This window comes from Argopecten irradians, chromosome 3, assembly GCF_041381155.1.
Source record: "Argopecten irradians isolate NY chromosome 3, Ai_NY, whole genome shotgun sequence".
Classification (NCBI taxonomy): Eukaryota; Metazoa; Mollusca; class Bivalvia; order Pectinida; family Pectinidae; genus Argopecten; species Argopecten irradians.
The window spans coordinates 25,591,538-25,614,543 of record NC_091136.1 but is presented as its reverse complement, the minus strand read 5'-3'; the positions used below and the strand labels follow the sequence as shown (position 1 = coordinate 25,614,543).

General features: G+C 34.4%; 1 protein-coding gene and 1 long non-coding RNA gene across 3 annotated transcripts in view; one reads left to right on the top strand and one right to left on the bottom strand.

The window, feature by feature from the left end:
* Window positions 1-23,006, bottom strand: part of LOC138317988 (regulator of G-protein signaling 7-like) — a 58,744-nt gene that overhangs the window by 25,170 nt on the left and 10,568 nt on the right. The window lies entirely within an intron of this gene.
* LOC138320000 (uncharacterized) lies at window positions 2,739-21,220 on the top strand. The gene is made up of 3 exons (XR_011208065.1): window positions 2,739-2,899; window positions 19,011-19,102; window positions 19,682-21,220. It is a non-coding gene; the product is annotated as an uncharacterized lncRNA (long non-coding RNA).

The following is a 23,006-nucleotide window of genomic DNA, read 5'->3' as shown; positions in this document are numbered from 1 at the left end:
CAGAACATCAGGTCAGAATGACAGAGTGACAGAGACAATGGATAGTAAGATATAATTCCCCAGGTAGTGGTGATGATGAAGGAAGTAATCAAACAAGTATGGAGTTGAAGTACGAGATAACACCTGAACTGTAATAATGATATACCAACAAAAAGAAGAATAAAACTATTAGAACTAGATTTACAGACTCAGTGTCTTCCTCCCCAGTACAACAAATATATAATATCCATACAACCAAGATGACCATGATAATGCCAAGAACCGATCCGGTCATACAACCTTCCTAAGAATCAAACCTCAAACCATTGACAAGTAGAAGAGCAGGGGGTGGGGGGGGGAGGGTGGAGGGTGTCAGTGGCGAGTAGACTAAAGGGGTATAGTATGCTGGGATTAAATCTACAGATCTAAGTGTTTGGAATTGACATTTGTACGCTGGGATTAATGTTCAATGTGCAAGATAAGGTAACAGTTATAGTTTGGGATATATAACACACACAGAGTATATGGCAGTGAATATATTTTTATGCATAGTTACAACATTCTTCTTTTTCCTAATAAAGACTGGCCCTCATACCTATTGTTCTTATTTATAAACTGTATCAGTGCTGATATAAACTGTAACTGATCAATAGGTTCCAGCCCACCTGTTTGTTCAGGTGAGTACGTAATTAATATGGCGGTGGTATCAGTGATATATATAGATGCTGGCTGGCAAAATCTAAACTTCATCATGTCGTTACTAAATAAAGTGAAAAGAAATGTTCACATCTAATGCTGCCGAGTACATGTACAGCAGGGGACTTGTAACTTGGGTTTTACAGACATCAGGAAGCTGGGTTAAGCCCTTGTCGTCCAGCAGCCATTATTGTGTGTATTCATCATAGCAACATATAATTGGTTCAAAGACATTCTTAAAATTTTAGAATTGTTTAAATGGTTTTGTTGTACCTGTTGCTACTACCCATGACAACTGACATTAATGCTGCATTGATACAGAACATTAATATTGTTTTAGGAAGGCTAAGAGGCCAAGAGGCCCAATGGGCCATCAATTACTTGATTAAGGTTTTGTGCAAGTGTTTAATGTTATTTTCCTAAACTACTGAATTAATTTTTGCATTTATACAGAAATTAAAGCATTGCTTTGTAAAAGAACAATGGTCAAAAGTTTCATGTACATGTTCGCGATTTGTCTTCGATGGAGTAGAACATGTACATGTAGGAGACTTCGTATGTATGTATTCGCTGTTATTATAAAAAGAAAAAAAAGTGTATATCTATATAGCAGGTAAAACGACATGGTGTTTGTGTTTATTTTCATTTGTTTACGAGTTTGGCGAGTCATCCCGTGGGAGGCCTCATCAGGTAACACAAAATGTACGTGTGTTCGGTATCGATGTACACAAACGTGTGTTCGGTTTCGATGTAATTTCAATAAGCCCCTAAGGCATAAATCTTTATTACCAAATAAATTTAAGCATCCATTGTAAAATTCTTATGTCAAGTTTGTGAATAGTTTTAGCCTAAGTTTTATATAGAAACTACTGTAATACATGATGTAAACATTTTAAGTGATGATCGCGAGAGCAATGCTACTGGACCGCCATAACTCTTGCAAATATTGATGGATTTTGAAAATTATCAAACCCATCTAAGATCTCATTGATATAAAGCAATATACCAAATTTGGTTGGAATCAGACAATAAATACTAATGTTTTCAAGCGGAAGCCATGTTTCGACTATTTTAAGGTCCCGTAACTCTTGCAAATATTGACAGATTTTGACCAGTATCAAACCCATCTAAGATCTCATTAATATAAAGCAACATACCAAATTTGGTTGAAATTGGACAATAAATATTTAAGTTCTCGAGCAGAAACCATGGATTTTTCTGTTTTGATGATTTTAAAGTCCCGCAACTCTTGAAAATATTGACGGATTTTGACCATTATTGAGCTCATCCAAGATCTCATTGATAAAAAACAATTTCTGAAATTTGGTTGAAATTGGACGATAAATATTTAAGCTATCGAGCGGAAACCATTGATTTTTCTGTTTTGACGATTTTAAAGCTCTGTAACTCTTGCAAATATTGACGGATTTTGACCATTATCGAACTCATCCGAGTACTTATTAATATAAAGGATCCGAGATCTCATTGAAATAAAGCTATATACCGAATTTGGTTGAAATCGGACAATAAATACTTCAGTTATCGCACGGAAACCTTTTCCCGGACGCCGACGCCAACGACGCCGACGCCGAAATAGTGATACCTAAGTGTCGCCCTTGTATTGCAGGCGACACAAAAACATGAAGATATTTCTCAGTAGCTGGTATCAGGACAGAAATGCCAAGCCTCCACAGAAATCACGTCTTTTGGTGACAAGCCTACCGTCACAGAACAACAAATCCTGACGAAATAAGTCGGTCTGAAAGCCTGACATATTTGAAGAACTATAACCGTCTATTGCAGAACATCTGATGAGGATTTAATCATGAAAGTCTCATATGGGGGATAATATTCATTCCCTGAGAGCTCCACAATTATCACCTCTGTTAGTTTGGGTAAAATTTACACGAAAAACCCATTATCAGCCAATCACAGCAATGCAAATTGCCCCCAAACGTACATTTACATAAAAGCAGGATAAATATGACGTGGGGAATGTTGGACTACCAGAATTATCATGGATTTATCATCCAGTATTGTGTAACATTTGTGTATATTATAAGGTAGAGAAACAACATCATCTGAGCTGGCAAAACGTCAGCGAAATGAGCCAAAAGTCTCCACAGAAATCACAACAACCACTCCTGAATCACAGATACGAAACTGAAAGGACACAACATACACTCATCAACGGTTACATAAACATTCGTCACTAAATATGACCGTAAGTTAATTTGACATTTTTCTCTGTTATATTTCCTGTACATATGGTTTAGACTTAGCATATAAAATAATCTCTGAAGCATAATTTAAGCATTTAATATTTAATTGCAATATGTTAATTGTTTTCATATTCTATACAAGCTAGACAAGTTCAACCCTCCAGTGAGTAATAATGTAAACTGATTTAATTCATTTTCAGTTGCAATTGAATTTAACATACTAGTGTCCTATAAAATTCTAGTCCCCATTAAATACTCACCAGGTGAATATATATTATTTGTCAAAGTTTATATCACACCTGTAATTTGTGGGCGATCAGCAATTGTGAAAATTCATCATTGCGAAATTGTAAACGTACAGAAAGGAACCTGATGAGTTTAAATCTTTGAAATTGTAAACGTACAGGAACCTGATGAGTTTAAATCGTGAAATTGTAAATGTACAGGAACCTGATGAGTTTAAATCGTGAAATTGTAAATGTACAGGAACCTGATTGAGTTTAAATCGTGAATGAAACCTGATGAGTGTAAATTGTAAACTACAGGAAATTCTGTAATATAAATTGGTTAAATGTGAATTAAATTCCGGAAAATGCCTTTGAAAAGTTGTCCAGAAATTCAGTTATTTTACAGTATTGACTACCTGGAACAGATCTCCTCCCCCACCCCTCAAATTCAACACAATCAATCCTTCTCCAACCCCTCAAATTCAACACAATCAATCCTTCTCCAACCCCCCACCTTTAAATAGAAAATGAGATCTCCTCCCCCCCCTCAAATTCAACACAATCAATTCTTCTCCAACCCCCCCACCTCTAAATAGAAAATAAGATCTCCTCTCCCACCCCTCAAATTCAACACAATCAATCCTTCTCCAACCCCCCACCTCTAAATAGAAAATAAGATCTCCTCCCCCACCCCTCAAATTCAACACAATCAATCCTTCTCCAACCCCCCACCTCTAAATAGAAAATAAGATCTCCTCTCCCACCCCTCAAATTCAACACAATCAATCCTTCTCCAACCCCCCACCTCTAAATAGAAAATAAGATCTCCTCTCCCACCCCTCAAATTCAACACAATCAATCCTTCTCCAACCCCCCACCTCTAAATAGAAAATAAGATCTCCTCTCCCACAATTCAACACAATCAATCTTATTCAACCACCACCTCTAAATTGAATATAAGATCTAGGTAATGTACAGTATATGTCATATTGTACATATATAGTCTGTAACTTATGTCTGCTGTAACTTTAGTCTGCTGTAACTTAAGTCTGCTGTAACTTCACCAGCTGTAACTTTAGTCTGCTGTAACTTAAGTCTGCTGGTAACTTAAGTCTGCTGTAACTTAAGTCTGCTGTAACTTTAGTCTAATTTAACTTCATTGTGTTATAAGAGATAGTAAAGAAACTGTTTTGGGACAGAAAAGACAATGAACAATATACTAACATTATCATCATCACCATTCATCTGATGGCTAATAACCATCACACTTAATGTTTTTTCTTACATCATCCTGTTCTCTGTGACAGGCAGTAAGTAAACAGCTACAGCTATTGACAAAGTGACACCTTGTACAGGTAATACAGAACATTGGTACTAACTATACCTAGGATTATAGTAATACAGATCCACGAGTCAACCCAGACAGCTGTTTCCATACCATTATCATATAATCATACAATTGATCTATACTGTTATCAATTTATACTAAGTGAAATTATCTACCCAATTACACAGTTATTTAGTTCTGATAATTAACCCTTTGTATTAAGAGGACCCTGCTATAACTCTAAGAGCTATAAATCTAATCTTCTGCCTTTGTGTTGTCTATACATATACAATAGCGGTGTTATAACATCAGTGTATTTTATAAACAGCTGGCATATCATAAATATAAGCAAGTTACAACGTTATGAAAGAAAGTTAAGCGAATTCAACTTGACTATCATATTGACATTGTATGTATTAGGAACCAAATAAATGAATTGGTGTATTTTCCAGATTTGACAAAGGAGAGTCGAACATTCACACCTTTCCCTCCTATTCATATAATGAGCAAAGATCACTGTATCAAAACCTGAATCAGTGATAGCTTTTAATTTATTGGAACATGACAGGACGTGACAGGAAAATAAAGTACGGGGTGGGACAGACATATGTAATATAGTATATATGACACCCCCCTCCCTCAATTTGATGGTGAGAGAGGGAAATATACCTATAATAGTTTCACTCAGATTTTACAACTCATGGCCTATATAATGCACTGTTAACATAATACAGATTTTTTTTTTCTTTAAAATTTATTTTTTTATTTCTTTTTCATGTGCAATATACTACAAATAGCTAAATACTTTCATTCATATTCACATTCAGTATCGCTATCACACTCTTCCCAAACATCTTACTCATATCATCATCATCACAACCATCATCAATATCATCATCATTCCATGCTTTTCATCACCATCACCACCATCATCTTTATCTCATCAATTACATCAGCAGCATCACCACCATCAACATCATCATTACCATCATCATCCTCATCTTCATAGCCAACATTTCATCATCACATCATCTTTATTATCTCATCATACTGTAACTTATCACACTTCATATTCTTATCTTATATTAATCATTCAGGAACAATCACACTATTCCGTCCACACATAAAAAAGAAGCATAGATAACCAGAAAAAGGAATAAAGTTATAGCTATGAAAACCAGGAAATATATATATATATCTGCTAGCAATTAAGAAATTCTTTCCTACAATTCTCTTCCTTTCTGGAAGAAAATAAATTATATCTTGGTGAAGATCAGAGACTTGATCTGTTTTCATCTATCGGCTTATCACAGTAAAAAACGTATCAATGAAACCAACAGGAAGTGGATCAGTCACAACAGCTTAAATTAATCACTGGCCAAATGGCAATCCTCAGTCACAACAGCTTAAACTTATCACTGGCCAAATGGCAATCCTCAGTCACAACAGCTTAAACTTATCACTGGCCAAACAAACTACCATATTTGACCCAATACACACCCAGGGTGCTTAAATAATTGAATAAAAAGATGGGGGAACTTTTAAATAAAAACAAATTTGGCTTACCATTCTACAAAAATATTGAACAGAGTAAGTCATACATCAATTTGCAAAAGAAATCAAATAAAGAAGCATGATTGGTTTCATTTTTTAGTCTGCATTTGATTTATGAAATTGAGATCTCAAAAAGGCTGGAGGGGCACTTATAGGGACAAGGGTACTTATTGGGTTGAATATGGTTATCACTGGCCAAACAGTATTACCTATAGGGCAAACAAGATTATCTAAAGTTTGTCCTAGTTTAAAGGGCCGATATCTGCAGTTTTTAAACACAAAGACGTTTAATAGTTAGTTGTCTGTTTTACTGTATTGGTCAATTTTGTAATTTGTCAGTCTAATACAAGTGAACTTGGTTAAACCCTTAAAAACATTCAACTTTTGTTGATATCATAGTAAAAAAATATATTTTAATAAATCTAGGGGCCATAACTCTATTAACTGCCACTAACAGGAAGTGGAGATTGAATATGTCTATAATGCATTTAATCTTGTTACCAAGTTTGAAGTATATTGTACAGTTATTGCAGTTATTGTAACAGTTCACTTGCAATCAAGGGGCCATAACTCCACCAATTAATGTCTAGTAGAAGAGTTAATTACTCTGAGCCAAGTCCTCAAAGCATTTGACCTTTTTTGAAGTTTGAGCAAATTGGTTTACACTATTGAAAGTAATTGCAATGATGAAGACAGTCGAAAACCATGTTAACCTTGTTTATCAAGGGGACATAACTATCAAGTAATGGCCTCTCAAAGTGACAATCAAGCTAGGCTCCAGAGTCCTAAAGGCAGTTGACCTATTTATTCAGTTTGAAGAAAATCAGTTGAAATGTGTTAAAGTTGATATATTTAACTAAAGTTTGACAGATATAAAGAAAGACATACTCACAGTTAGACAGATTGGTGAAAAAATCATATCCCCTGTTTTTGGTAGAAGTGGGGCATGATAAAACATTACACCTTTTGTATCATTAAAGTCTGTAAAAGTACTTCAACCAATAAACAATTGCCTTCACCAACAAGAGCATAACATCATGAAATATTTAAGTTCCCATTGGGGATTGGAAGCAAAACTATACTGTAACATGCAATCTGGCCCTTTAGTAGATACACCGTTAGGCCAACTTAACTGATATCATCATTAGTTGTCATTTTTTCACTCCGTCTATCATTTCAGATCAAAATTAAAAGTTTGACCAAAACCTTGACTATTTTTTGCAACACCCCAAAAAAGACATGAGCAACCAGGTTAACTCTCAGCATAGACCAGGATTCTAGACCTACGGACCTAGACTCTCCAGTCTAACCAATGGGTAGTTGACATGAAAGAGTTGCAGCCAAGAACTATCCAAACAGGCATGCAATAAATACTCTGTGGTTAATTTGCACCTGTATGTACCTTAGAGAATGACAGAAAGGTACTTTTGTTTTAGTCTTGTACATTATTAATCCTCTATACATAGGTCAGACATGCTATATTTAATTGGATGCACCTGCTCATTGTCCTTATATTTTGCAGTATAATGTCAGAAAGGACAACTAGGGTTACAAGTTCTTTTGAGAAATCTGCATAAAGTAGCCGGTAGTTAATACAGAAGAGTGATAACTGTCCAATTCATATAGAAACACATACAAAGATGGGTGCTAAGTAACATATTTACATACTGAAGTTACTATGGTAATGTATTACGCAAATGAAATGTCGCCATCAAGAAACAATGGCACGAGATACAATGGGACAGAAAGGACATGTACAAGTATTACACCAAGTACATCCATTTCATGGTGTGGGCATAAACATATTTATTACATATTATCTACTTCCCACAAATGTTCATTAATATACCACTAAAACCAACAACCTACCCTTGATTGTCATGGAGAAGATCAAAAAGCTTCATCCCAATCAAAATTAATCTCACTGAGTTTTACTCATTTACATCTTATTACAAAGCTTTCTTACGACATTGATCAAAATGATGAATGCCAACAAGTGATCTGAACAATGATCATGTGATAAAGGGTCATTTGATAATAACAGGTTGTATTTTTGTGATCAATACTATCTTGGTCAAACAGGAGAACTGGTCGGTTATAGACAGGTGTTAACCATATTCAGTCCCAAAGTCTTAAAAGAGATTAAACAGGTTCTAGCATCAAAGTTGTATTATAAGGTCAAAGTGTTACACATTTGGACTTTGAGCTTAATCATATGGACCTACACCAAAGCTATTCTAAAATAAAGTACTTGAGTATCTTGAGAAATTCCCAGGAATGACCAAAACTGAACATCAATTTCATCCAAGTTCCATACTATTTGAAAGTTCCTAATTGACATTTTTGTATCAAGCATTTAAGATTATGTTATTAATTCATTATCAAAAAGGTGTTGTGGAGAGGTACCTGTACAACAGGGGATTAGTAAAGTCAATCCTTAAGTGATGCTGTATTTGCAATAGGAGTTTGCTGAGTACATCTTTGCCTTGGGAAGATTGCTTGTAACCACAAAGTTTTAAACATCCTTTAATTATTACAGTAGGGTATTACTTTTGCCTGAAACCAGGAAAGAAATCTCTCCATCTAGCCAATACAACTATGAACAAGTAATTTTGTAACATCATGCATATTTCAAACGTTCTGATGAAGCCTAAGACTCCAAAACGACCTTGGAGTCTTTACGACTATGGTGGCGTTCCACTGATGAGTATAGTCTGTGCTGTCTTTGATTGCTTCCACTTCCTCTCAGCAAATATTACGAGGAGCAAATGTGAAACATGCAATATCAGTCTATTTAGTGTGATTACAACGATGACAACACACATGAACAGATTTTCTTAAAGATTTAAACCTGAAATGGCTCTTTAATATTTATACTCAATAAATTAAAATATATCATATCTTTTATTCAGAACTTCCATTGCATAAGTTGAAAATTCTGTTTTTGGTCTTTTACTTTCTCATATTCGAGCATTAGATCATGATGTTTTCAAAATCTTTAGCAAAGATTATTCAAAATTGTGTGATAATTATCATTAATATACCTCTAATTTATTTCCGCTATATAAAAGTTACTTGGTTAAATTGACTTACTCCCTACTTTTTTTCAAAACCCTCTCTCAGCTGTGTGTAAGTCTTTCGAACTAACATACCCCTGAAAAATGGGAAATCATAGTAGAATCAAATTATAACCTGTGGTTTGAATAGAAGCAAATCGAAACGGACATGGAATCAACAATTATCATCTCGGAATAATTTGAAAGTTTGAAGCTAAGATTATGTAGATCTATTACAATGTAAAATTCTCTCAATCTCTAATGACCATGGCAGTATGCGACAGGAATATAGCGTATGAGAGAAATATATTTTTGGCCTAATCATAGCTTTTGTGCGTATCGGTATATTAAAACAGTTAAAGTATGGGGTTGAGGGATATAGCAAGTTTCTGGTTTATACTATTTATGCTTGAAAGATCATGACTTTCATCTAATAAAGCTGCTTTTGTAAAGAATTAAATCAAATCACAAAATCCAATCCATATCAAGAAATCTTGGAGATATAAAGCTGTTTTTGTAAGGAATTAAATCAAATCACAAAATCCAATCCATATCAAGAAATCTTGGAGATATATATCATATCTCTTTAAACTAATGACTTTGTAAACACATATAAGCATACAAACAAGTTGACATACATTAGCTCCATGCCATCCACTAGTTGCTTACAATCAAATCTGTCCCCAGCCATCATGGAGAAGATTTACCAATCATGTCTGTCATCTATGCAGCGGAAATAGAAAAGTTGGATAGTTATTAATTCTTAAAGGTTTTGTCTCCATGGATTTCCATGGCAAGCTTCTGATTGGTAACAAGCTGGGGTTTGTTGTGTACAGATTGTGACGTGAGTTGCAGCAATATACAGGGCCATTTGGCTCGCCAATACATCACCAATACAGATGTCCAACTCTGGCTGTTCGACAGCACGATGATGGAACTGCCTGTGACAGACATGTGTTCGTACTCAGTCAATAATCTCATGAAGAACATGAAAGAAATGGTGTAAAATATTTATATATATTGTAGTCAGCTACAAATTTATAAAAAGGAATGTCAATCTCCATACCACATATCAACTAAATGCTACAGTTGTCAATCTGACAAGTTATAATGATTTTTTTTTTTTTGAGGAGTGGGGGGGGGGGGGGGGTCCATGACTCAAAATGTCTATGAATTATTACTGAGTAATCTGTGAAAGAAATGAGATCCAGGGTCCCCTTCCTTATTCTTGAATTGTTTTCGCTCTGCCTAGACTTCACTTGCTTTATGCTCAAATCCATTTTTCCTTATATTCTCAAATGCTACATTATATAATTGATACCCCTAACAATAACCCTTTGTCTTTTCTCAAACCGCTGCCTCACTTCCATCCCCCCCCCCCCACACACACTTTATCCCTTCCATCCCATCGCTCACCCCCCTGCTCCCAGCTATTAATCTTCCACTAACAGAACCATAAAACCATACAAGTACCGGTTCACTCCTTGACCGTATACAACTTCAGCCTAAACACCAACATATATATCTTTAACATCCAACATGACCACAAAACCACATATCCATCACTACCTTCATAACAGAAGCACTAAAATAAACTTAAAATCCAATCTGGAAAAATAATCAATTGTCAATGACAGAGTTGATGCCTTTAAGACCGTTATTTTTCCACCTTGCATTAATTAATTTTACAAGGCTATTTTACAAGGTTGCTGCTTTTAAACACCAATTTAAAATTTCTTTGCAGTTTGCTTTAATTTGCAGCTTCATCCATCAAACCCTATTTTATTGCGGATTGTGACAAACAGAATCCTCTTGCAGTCAAAGTCAATCGGTACATGGTACGGATGTAATACGGCCCCCTACAACTAGCAGACCTATTCTAGAAACCCATTGAGTAGTCCTTGAGGCTATGATTTTCTTTAACATTACATCCTTATCGAACGACATCAATAAGCATTAAGATTTTAAATACAATTGATCTACAGTATTTATGACGGCATTACTACCAGTGTAATTAGACCAGGAAGATTAAGATAATACAAAGCGCAACTCATTACATGGAAACATGCTTCCATATTTGGCACCAAATTCAGATGTATAAAATGTAAATTTTTATTATTTCAAAGTTGCAAACTCGCACATATGATGGAGAAAAAGAGAGCATACCCACAATACAGCTCAATATACAGCAAAACCTGCCTCAGCCAACACACTACTTTTGTATAAAGACCACCTGTCATATATAGTACAACCTGCCTTAGTCACTACCTCTGTATATTATAAAGACCACCTGTCATATATAGTAACGACCTGCTTAGCCACTACCTCTGTATAAAGACCACCTGTCATATATAGTACAACCTGCCTTAGCCACTACCTCTGTATAAAGACCACCTGTCATATATAGTACAACCTGCCTTAGCCACTACCTCTGTATAAAGACCACCTGTCATATATAGTACAACCTGCCTTAGCCACTACCTCTGTATAAAGACCACCTGTCATATATAGTACAACCTGCCTTAGCCACTACCTCTGTATAAAGACCACCTGTCATATATAGTACAACCTGCCTTAGCCACTACCTCTGTATAAAGACCACCTGTCATATATAGTACAACCTGCCTTAGCCACTACCTCTGTATAAAGACCACCTGTCATATATAGTACAACCTGCCTTAGCCACTACCTCTGTATAAAGACCACCTGTCATATATAGTACAACCTGCCTTAGCCACTACCTCTGTATAAAGACCACCTGTCATATATAGTACAACCTGCCTTAGCCACTACCTCTGTATAAAGACCACCTGTCATATATAGTACAACCTGCCTTAGCCACTACCTCTGTATAAAGACCACCTGTCATATATAGTACAACCTGCCTTAGCCACTACCTCTGTATAAAGACCACTTGCTTAGTGACTGATTTCGCCACAATCTGACCTCTCTGTAAAGACCACTTGTGTCATAAAGACTACATTCCTTTTGTCTCTTGGGTGGTCATTATAGACAGGGTTGACTGTATAATATGTACTTTTTCACAATTACATCTGTTTAGTTAATCAAATCCGTGACAACTGAAAGTGCTTAATGCAACAACCTGAACTACCATTATACAAATACTTTACAATGTAAATCAATTTTTTTTCATGTGCGATATTCGTAATCATTATTAACGTTTGTGAAAGTTTATCTCCGCAAATTGATATCTTTGCCAATATTTTGAAAGACATTTCGATTTAATTTTAAATCCACGAAACAAAACTTAATCTCTACAAATATGTTTTGTAATAGAAATTGAAATGTTACAGCAGCATACATGTTGTCTTGGGTGTTGTTTATAGTGTTCATCCCCAATCACAAAAAAAACATTAACTTGCAGCCTAACTTCATGATGTCAAAAAAAATATAATGGGCACATTGCAAAACTTTCGAGTATCTAAAAAATATATACAGATGGCAGTGTATTGTTTGGTCAAGATCAACAGAATACTTCAAAATTTAAGGGGTTTTGTTTTAGTTATACAAGTTTCAGCTGACAAGGGTCTATTTTATATCTTATACAAATACAAACTAAACAAAGTATTAACTGTCAACATTTGTTCAAAAGGCAGACACCTACTGGTTCATGGTCATAATTTTGATGTTTAAAGCACCATAAACCCTACATTTCTGATACAAGATACTGTTGACACAACACATGACAAGAATTTATTTCTGGAAATTACCAATCCTTTGACGTAAGCAAATTGTTTTAGATTAAATCTGGAAAATTTCCCATGCATATATAATTACAGGATATATTTTTTTAACGAGCGTTCTTATCAGAGTGCTTGAATTAAATGTAATTGAGAATCATTACCGCTCGGCAGTGCCGTATTATAGACAAATGCCTTGCTCAAATTTTCATCAAGGAGATCTAAAGTGAAATTTATCATGAATTTGAATAACTTGTACCACTATTTAAAAAAAGTTTTAATGTAAACTGATGTAGTCCATAGAATCACTGAATATAATTGCATCCAGCACAGAGCATTTCTGGTTATTCAGCAATTTATTTCAAGGTAATTTAATTAAAAATCATGTATATTCTATCAAAATTATTTTACAATTTTTTTTATATACCTAATTGAATTAAACCCAATCTATGAGGTAGTTACCAGGTAGCTATAGTTATTTTTGTGGGTAAAAATGTTCATGATTTTAACTATAAATGAGAAATATAAACTTCAGCATTTGAAAATTTTACAATTTGATGATTATACGGATGTCTGATGTTTTATTATACATGAGCAAAATCTATACGAATGATAACTTTGAAATACGGCAAAAATGCCCAGCAGAATCATGAGAAATGCACTTGTTAGCTCTCTTTCTAAACATCATTTCCACATGTGTAACATATACATTTTGTAATCTAGTCACAGACTTTATATTGTTTTATCATCTTTGATAGTTTGTTTGGGGTTTTCTAGTCATAGTTACAGTGTGGGGACACCATGCAATCAATAATAGTTTGGTACTTATCAAACTTCAAGCTCGCCTAACGTAAAAAAAAATGTGCTGTAACTACCCGTGATGTTTAACTAAACAATGCACCCAAACTGCAAAACAATCGGTGCAGTGAAAAGTTAATACATGTATAACAGCCCAATTTTTTACCGAAAGCAGACCTGAAATTTGCTGTGAACGATAACTTTTTAGTAATTGTGGCTTTCCCATAGTGAGTTATCACTGAAAAGGAATATCCTTCATCTTATTAATAGTAAGCCAATTGGAGATAGACAATTTTAACAAATGAAAAATGCATCTAATACATACGATAATGTATCCTCACAATTTTTAAACTTGAAAATACATTTTTATGTATGTCAATTCAGAAATGATAAATCATATCAAAGTTTCAGTATCTGAATTACAAAGACTTGAAAAGTCACAAGCATAGACTTCATGACATATACAGGAACATGTTTGGTAAGGTGTCGAAATAAAGGAAAGAACAGAAGCCTACTTTTTCACTTGTTAATATCAACTAAACAATTTTAGTGATGACAGGGATGCTAAAATGAGCCTAGGTGCCCCTTTAATGTCAAATATGGTAAATGTAGTTGAATTTGGGTTTGGTCATTATCTATGTAGTACTTCTTCTATATTCAATAGCCAAGTTATAAATGCATTGAAAGTAGGTCAAGATCATTTAAAACAGGAAACGACATACACCACTCATCTGTACACGCATTCCCTAATACTGTAGTGTCTCAAGTGTATTTTCAAATTGACTCTAATTAATATCCATATGATTGACTTTGACCTGGTAACACTTCAATATTGACCAAAATCTGACATTATCAAAAGGAAAACAATTTAACGACATTTTGATCTCAAACATAAATCCCACACTTTATAATAATAGGAGTCAAAATTAAAATATGAGTATTATCTTGAAACTAGGTCAAGGTCAGATATATCAAGAAACTTCATATTATTGGCTAGGTCTATGACCAGATCTTTGCTGGACAACAGACGAAGCACGCTGCACCTATACCATGTGCTCACTGGCACTTTGTGAGATAATAATCAATTAACGACCAGCATCTGACATGACAATTTCTGAGAGAGTGAGAAAAATCTCAAGGTTCCTGTCACATCATGCCAGGCTGGTACTGCTGTTACTGCGGGGCTGTCATGTTGCCAGGGAATTGGCTTTTTTTAATTGGTCGATTGCAGGCTACTGGGTGCGAGTCTGACAATCATAACCTTAACAGTCACTCACAGACATCTTCAGCACCTCCATGTCCCGAAACCATCAGGCTGTCTACACAGTTCAGATCCTCACCTCATGGCTTTTCAGAAATTCAGTGAAAAAAAAATGTTCTTGCTCCATAAATGACAAGCAAATCAAAGCTTGAAACAAATGTATATTGTATCTGAATTTTAACAATTTATAGTTTTTTGGGTTTTTTTTTTAAATGCATTATTCACCATAAATCCATGGTCTTGTAATGTACGTTTTTCAAGATCCTCTAACAAGCACAATTTTCATAGTTTAGTAACACCACTATAAACCACTTTATCTTTTTTAAGATACAAAATTTCATGCAATTTCGCAAGAGAGATCCAACACAAATTCAAATGATCCATGAATAATTGTAAAAATGTTCATATGATTGCACCATTTTCAGCAAGGGCCTTTTATCCAGTTATGTATTCACGAAAATAAATTGGTCTACAGTAATTTACAAACAATAGTTGGATTGCTGTATTCAAAAGTGAATATTTCTTTCTACATGGTGGATAAAAATATTTCTGTAGGTTGGGAATCTTTATTTCCTCATTTTAAGCGAGATCCATCCAGGCAGGTGTTTTGTGGTGTCAATTTCTATATAAAGATAGTGCTCCCAAGCAAAACCTTCTCAGATTCTGTGGAGATATACATAGCAATAAGTCATTTTGTGTGGTATCTAGTTAAAAGGTTGAGCTTAACATGAAGTTACTCAGAATATAACCTAACCTTGACCCAACTTTGACCTAGTTTACCTAGTTTTTCCTATGTCGTCAGTATCATAAACCTTCAATATAAACCATCAGACTTCAGGTGAGTGAAGCATGGGATATAACAGCTATTCGGACGGTTTTGTTATTTAAGGATGAAAGGGAAGGTCTACCTCTGGTCTGATAGAGACAAAGCAACAGATTTATGCTACCCTTCAAACAAAATACCAATATACTGACATTGAAGGTAATTATGACTGAAGTCTAAGGGGGAAGGTTATGTGGAGCATTTCAACCAGCTCTAAATGTAAGGAACTTTGATCGTTAGATTAGGTATCTAAAACCCTTAATGTAATTATCAGAGAGAAAAGAAAACATCTTAATGATATCAATTCCTAAAGATCTGTCATTAATTACTCTGCCGACTTTGATGTAGATTTACACCACATCAATTAGCAGGATTTTGACCTTTGATTACATGTATTAGGGTGTACAGGCAAACCCGTTTTAGACTGAGGTACAAATTTCTGACCCTGGACTACATCCAACACATTAAGACAAGGTCACTGCTATATACCCCACAATACTGGGTCTGTCATAGGATTCTACAGTAACCCATAACTCATGCCATAGATCAGCTGATTTAGTGCATGACCTTGACCTCATGCAAGCTTATTTTAAACAAGACTAGGATTTGTCTTTGTGAATAAAAATACACATGCCTCCCATTTTGACAGTTTAAAATGAGATATCTATTAAATTCACTTAATATATAACATAACTATAAAAAAAGCATTCAACCTAAATGACCGATTCCAATGTTCCAATAATATGCGATACATAATACCATATACCTTTTCTTGGTAATTGTACAGGTGATTGATATATACTAAATGTTTCAATATTGAAACCTTGCAGCAAGGAACTGACTATTGGCATATTGTGAAGAAAATAATTATATAAATATTCCATAGGTATTGACAGTTTTGTCAAAATATCTGAAACAGGTTAGAAATTGGAAATAAGACCCAAGCGAAAACGTATACAAGAACTAGACTTAAAAAAAATAACATAAAACTGCTTGAGAACAGCAAAGCTCACCTCTGACAGCCTTTAATGACCAACTAGATTAACCATGTGAGTACATGTTTGTCCATTGGGCCTCTTGAAATTCTCAAAATCTTATGTTTTCCCCTTAAAAATGATTGCCCATATCTACAACATGTATAAATCAATGTCAGTTGTAAAGTAAAACCTTAAAGTACAATTTGGTCATGTCAATACTAAAATCCATTTTCAGGTCGAGTTTGATATTCTCATGAACTTTCTGAACTGATTGTTAAAAAGGTAGCAATAAAAAAACGAAACAGAAGTTTGAAAATGACTAAAAAACAAGAGATAAGATGGTGGGCTAAAAATGTGAAAACTTGTCATAGTTCTGCTATGGTGTTTCCTGAAAACACAAAAATCTGAAGGTGAAGCTGATATCAATAAAAGTCTACAATGTATCAATGACCATGGACTGTACTACCAGGTATATATAACTCCCACTGAAGTGGGATTAGGATGTATCAATGACCATGGACTGTACTACCAGGTATATATAACCCCCACTGAAGTGGGGTTAGGATGTATCTGCATTTATATATGCAGTTCTAATCTTCTCAAAACATTAATCTGAACCAAAATGAATAAATATTTAATTTGTTTTCCAAAAAGCTCCTACCGCACAACAAGCTCCTACCGCACAACAATAGAAGACATATGGACAATGAAACAGAACAATGATGTCACCTTCCTATGGTGAAAAATGACACTAAATCCATATAGGCTATTGTTCCTTTTCATCATTATTGAATGACAATCAGGGATATCGTGGCAAAACACATTCATATCCAAGCTTTGTAATTCATTTTTTTAACCATATTTACAAAACACATGTGTGATTAAGAGTTGCATCATTCTGACAAGATTTTTTTTATATTACCAAGGTCTGTAATGATTTAAATGGAAACCATCTATGAGCTTTTTTTTTTTGTAAAAAAAAAGAAAATATATAGTTCTTTAACTAAATATTACACCAAACGTACACCTAAGTAAATAAAAATTTATAACTTCATACACATTGAAATTAATTACATTATGAGCATGCAAAATATAAAATTAAATATTTAGATGTTTGGTCATATCATTATACATAAAAGCAAATTGAAAATGGAGATTTATTTTTAAACAATTGCAAGATTTTATTAAATAGTAACCCATCATGTATCCTAACAACATCCATTGCAATACAAAGTATATTAGCTGATCATAAATACTGAAACCGGATCGGCATTACAGATATATACAAACAACAGAGATATATATAATGATGTATGTATCACCGACCACCATCAGACTATGGTGACATAATAGAGAAATGGACTACTGACCAGTATGACCAACTGATTGTTGCTGGTCAGCTATTAAGTCCACCGGTTAATTAGGGCACCATTAGTAGGGCATTTATCAAAGTTCCTGCAGTATCATGGACGCGCTAATTAAAGTACCATTAGTCAGGCATTTATCGGAGGATCACAAGTTCACTACAATCATAGGCTGGACTTGATTGTCCTATACGTAACTCTACCAATATATTTAGCCAGAGTTGAGTTTGAAAGTGATCTAAATCATCTAATCTTTGTGTTGTTTATTTGGATAATTTGTTTATTTGTTTTGGTTTATTGACATGTTTTGAATAAACAGAGTAATTTTAGATAGATGATCTCATGAAGTAGTAGCTAGTGGCTACCTACATAATAACTAGAAATAGTGGACTGATGTCTCCTATTAGTATCTATAGATATACTAAAGAACTGAAATCATGTACTTGCTACTAAAGACACAAAGGACTCAAATCATTGTACTTGCTAACTTGCAGACCTCTGGTACCTTGAATAAAGATCAAAGTTGTTCATATATAAACAAAATTGTAGCCTTTCATCTTAGCACACTACAAACCTCTAAACCTGATCTATCTTTCTAATTAGTTAAAAGAATCTGTTGAAGCATTTCAGATAAACTCAACTGAGTAACCTTGAACACAGATCAAGGCCATGCAATTAAACAAACTTGATAGCCTTTCATCCCAGCATGCTACTTACAAGTCAACTGTCATATTGTTGAGCCTCTTAGTGTCTGAACAGTCATATAAAGCCTAATATGACACTGGACCAGAGTTATGAGTAACACATGAAATGTCTGCAGACTTAAGTTGTGAAGAAATAAGCAAAATACCAAAAGGTCTTGGTCATGATCACATTATACATAACTAAAAGGTGGAAGATTTTAGAAATGAACCAATTATCTGTAAATTAAAGTTTAAAGTCAAACCTGAAGGTATCTAAAATCGATCTGTATGAATTTATTTTTTATATATTGAAATGAGGACACAATATTACATGTTTTGTAGCTTGCGCCTGAACCTTTCTGCTGAATAACACGTATATACACAGATAGCCTTAACCAGTGAGAGGGACATCTACACCTGTTCTAAGTTTGCAGGTAAATACATCCGACCAGATCAGGGAAGCTCCAGCCTTCAAAATATAACCCACTTTATATTTGATTACAACTATACATATGCTGGAGTAAATCAAAACAACTTTTCTCATCATTAACGACAAAACTTCCTCCAAACAAGAAGAGCTATGTGTGCATGATCTGTACAAGGACTTCAGTAACGCTATGTAATCTAAGGTACTCAGCAAAATATGAATGTGATATACCCATAAGTGGTACAGATCAATCCAGCCTATTATGTACTGCAGGGTTTCATCAGGTACCTAGTACCTATGTTACTACTTCTTGAGAAGATTTCTTACCCATCATGTGTGTAATATCTAATAGTACCTCAAAAATGAATTGTTCTTTGTTATATACCTCTAAGTACTGTGTAGACCTGTTTCCATGACATGACATATTATCAATTATAAACTGACTTTGATAAAATCTTTTGACCCAATTCAAAATTATAAATGGTAATGTTATAAGGCTGTGTTGACTTCCACATAGATCAAATTTCCATCAAATATACATCCAGACAAGATTTTACCAAAACATGTTTACATGTTCTTTTTCCAGATGAAATACCTGATCAAGGATTGTTGAAACTTCTACAGTATTGCACAGGAGTGCCCTAGACCTGAGCTGCCTATTCACAACTCAAATTTGCAATAGGAGTTTTGAACACATATTGTAACCATTTGAGTATAATTGCATTAGGATTCGAAGGACTCAGTATATAATAGTTGTTGTGCAGTTTAATTTGAAAGCATTGTAATTCACATTGAACTATACAGTTTGCATATGCATTCTATACAAATGAAATAGAAGTTCAATGGATTATTCCAACAAATTAATTTTACCATTTTGGCATGATCTCCTATGCTTCCAGCATCACAACTCAAGCTTAGCAAACTAGCAGAAGGATAAATGCTTGAGTTGTGTCTTTGTGAGAAGGGGGCAAAAACATAGAGGATGGAGGGTGGATTGTAGCAGGACTGGACTTTGTCAATCATACATAAGTGACCAGGCTCCTAAACCATAAAACAGGGTTAATTAAGTCTTATCAAACAGTCATAAAGTTTTGACTTTGTCAATTACAGATGAAGTTAGTTACAAAAAGTTATAGCTATAAGCAAAATGGAGTTTTAGATTTTTCAATATCCTGCAGTAAAGTTACTCAGTTGGTAGATCTGAGAGCCTTTATCTTTCTAGATGAATGTTAAATATTGGAGCAAGGTTGCTCAGTTGTTAAGAGCAGCCATCTAATAAGCAGTGTTCAGTCTTTAAACAATGTTGCTCAATTGGCACAGCAATCATCTTTATAACTAGTATTCAATCTTGGCTCGAGGTTTCTCAATTGGTAGATTCACTATCTTTATAGCTCAGTGTTCACAGGTTCCGAGTTCAAATCCTAGACTGTTTGTTGCATATATATTCTTGTTTTCTGTAAGGCTACATGTAACACATCACTCCTAGCTGATTATCAAACATCAATGTACATACATTACTGGTACTCAGAGAAGTATATAGGTCCCTTACATATCAACCATCAGTGTATTTGAAATACACATTGAAGTATTTGAATGAAGTATATGTGTTGACGGTGAGGCTGGGTACATTAAAATTGATTTCTATACACTACCACCTGTAATAAGTGTTACCCAGTACAGCAGCTGATTCCACAAACAAGCTTAACAACTTAGTAAGCTAACATCTCAAGTCAAGTATTGCGTCCAGTACAAGTAAACTGTATTAGTCGCCAACCCAACACAATAGCTGTGCTAACATCTCAAACAACTCTACACAAATATACTCAGTTTATAATATTTGTATGTTTGACAAAAGTCTTTAAATTACATCGGTCGTATTTCCCACATGACTATTGGCTAAACTAGCCCAACAGAACCATTGTTTAAATCACTTCTGCAAACAAATCTATAATGTGTCAGCAAACATTTAATTAGAGTCAGCCTAAATTTTAAGTTATATTGACTAAATTGTGATTTGTTATATGTCTTAACAATCAATGATATTGCGATATAGTGTCTTAAGTCATATTTAAAGATAATCTTAACAATCAATGATATTACAATATAGTGTCTTAAGTCATATTTAAAGACAACCAAGACAAAATCATAACAAAGCACTTCTGAGAAACAATCATGATAAAATCCTATAAAAATTAATTTTTTGTCTTGTTGCTTTATCTCGAAACCTTTTATATTTTCATTTGATGAAGATATTTTTTTGTCATTTTAATGTACATAACGTAGCTAAATAGGAGACAGCCCCCAGACCTTATTAGTTTTAGATAAGAATTTCTCTGTTGAACACATTACTAGATTATTTCCCCCTGGATCAAAACTTGAATTTGTAGAATGGGACATGTCATTTAGACAAAAATTGTTTGGTCATATTTTATTAAGTATTTTAATAAAATAGAGACTGTTTGTAAATCTAAAATGGTCATACAAAAGATCTGATCAGGCCTACCTAGATTATTTACTGTTATAACCCACAGGGGTCTATCAGTAACTTGCTATAGCCTCATTGTGCCAAGTTACTCAAAAAGGGGTCGCCACACAAAGCAGAAACATTATTAGACATATATGTATATGTTTCTGCTCAAAGTATCATTAGTCTCCATGTCTATACAATAACAGGTGATAACTACTCTCTATCTATATTTAGCATTATGGGACAAGAAAGTAATTCCAACTGTGTGGACAAAGAAAATTGTCAAATTATATTTAGCATTAGAAATAATAGATAATAGAATATGTCATATAGAATATGTCACCTAGATTAGTATACTAGTGCGCAGAGAATGAAGGGCAAATGTTAAACATAGTAACTAAAAATTTCTCCACCAACTTCACAGTTTCACACCCTCACTCCCACACCCCAACTTCATAGCCAATAATCCCACCCCACCCCCTCCCAAACATCACAGCGTAACTATCAGCACGATTTAAGTATTCACATCAGGGTTTTGCACTCCATAACCTATCCTAAACCCACCCAGTGGTCTGACGCACTGATATCAATAATAATATTAAAAAAAAGATTAAATATAAATCTAAAAACATACGGCAAAGATTTTTAACATATGTTGGCAGACCATGCAATGATATATGGCCGATAGATACAAATTACATTACTCAATTTCATTCTTTTTTTTTCCATGATGGATATACCTTATGGACAAGAACACAAGCTTTTACTTCAGTATAACGTGTCAAAACCAATCCTTGTCTATTCCACATCCTTGTCGATTCCTGCTTAATTATACAGCATTTTACTTCTTAATTTATAATAATCAAAACCTGTATAATCCAGAAACCAGGCTATACATCCTTGTCGATTCCTACTTAATTATACAGCATTTTACTTCTTAATTTATAGCAATCAAAACCTGTATAATCCAGAAACCAGGCTATACCGGCCAAATATTCTGGTCCCCGTGACATCAGGTTTAGACAAGTCATGATGTATAACTATTTCACACTACTTCATAACTGTAAGTCGTGTTGTTTTCATAAAAATTATAGCATTTTGAAATGAATACTTTAAATATTTCCTAGTACCTTAGGTATATATCATATGAAAACTTCAAAACACAGGCGAAAACTTAAATTGCCACCATCACAAATACATATCAAGTTTATAGCACCTAGGAATCAATCTATGGCAAGGACTTGCAAAGTGGCGATGTGCCAACATAACATGAGCAATGAGGCCTGTACCGTGATATAATGTAACAACATAAATATAAACAAGAGGCCCAAAGGGCCACAACGGTCATCTGACTACCTTGGCAATAGTAAAATTAATTACATATGGGGTCACTTTGTCAGGACCATGTCAGGATCATTTCATGCAAGTTTCAGCCAAATCGCAC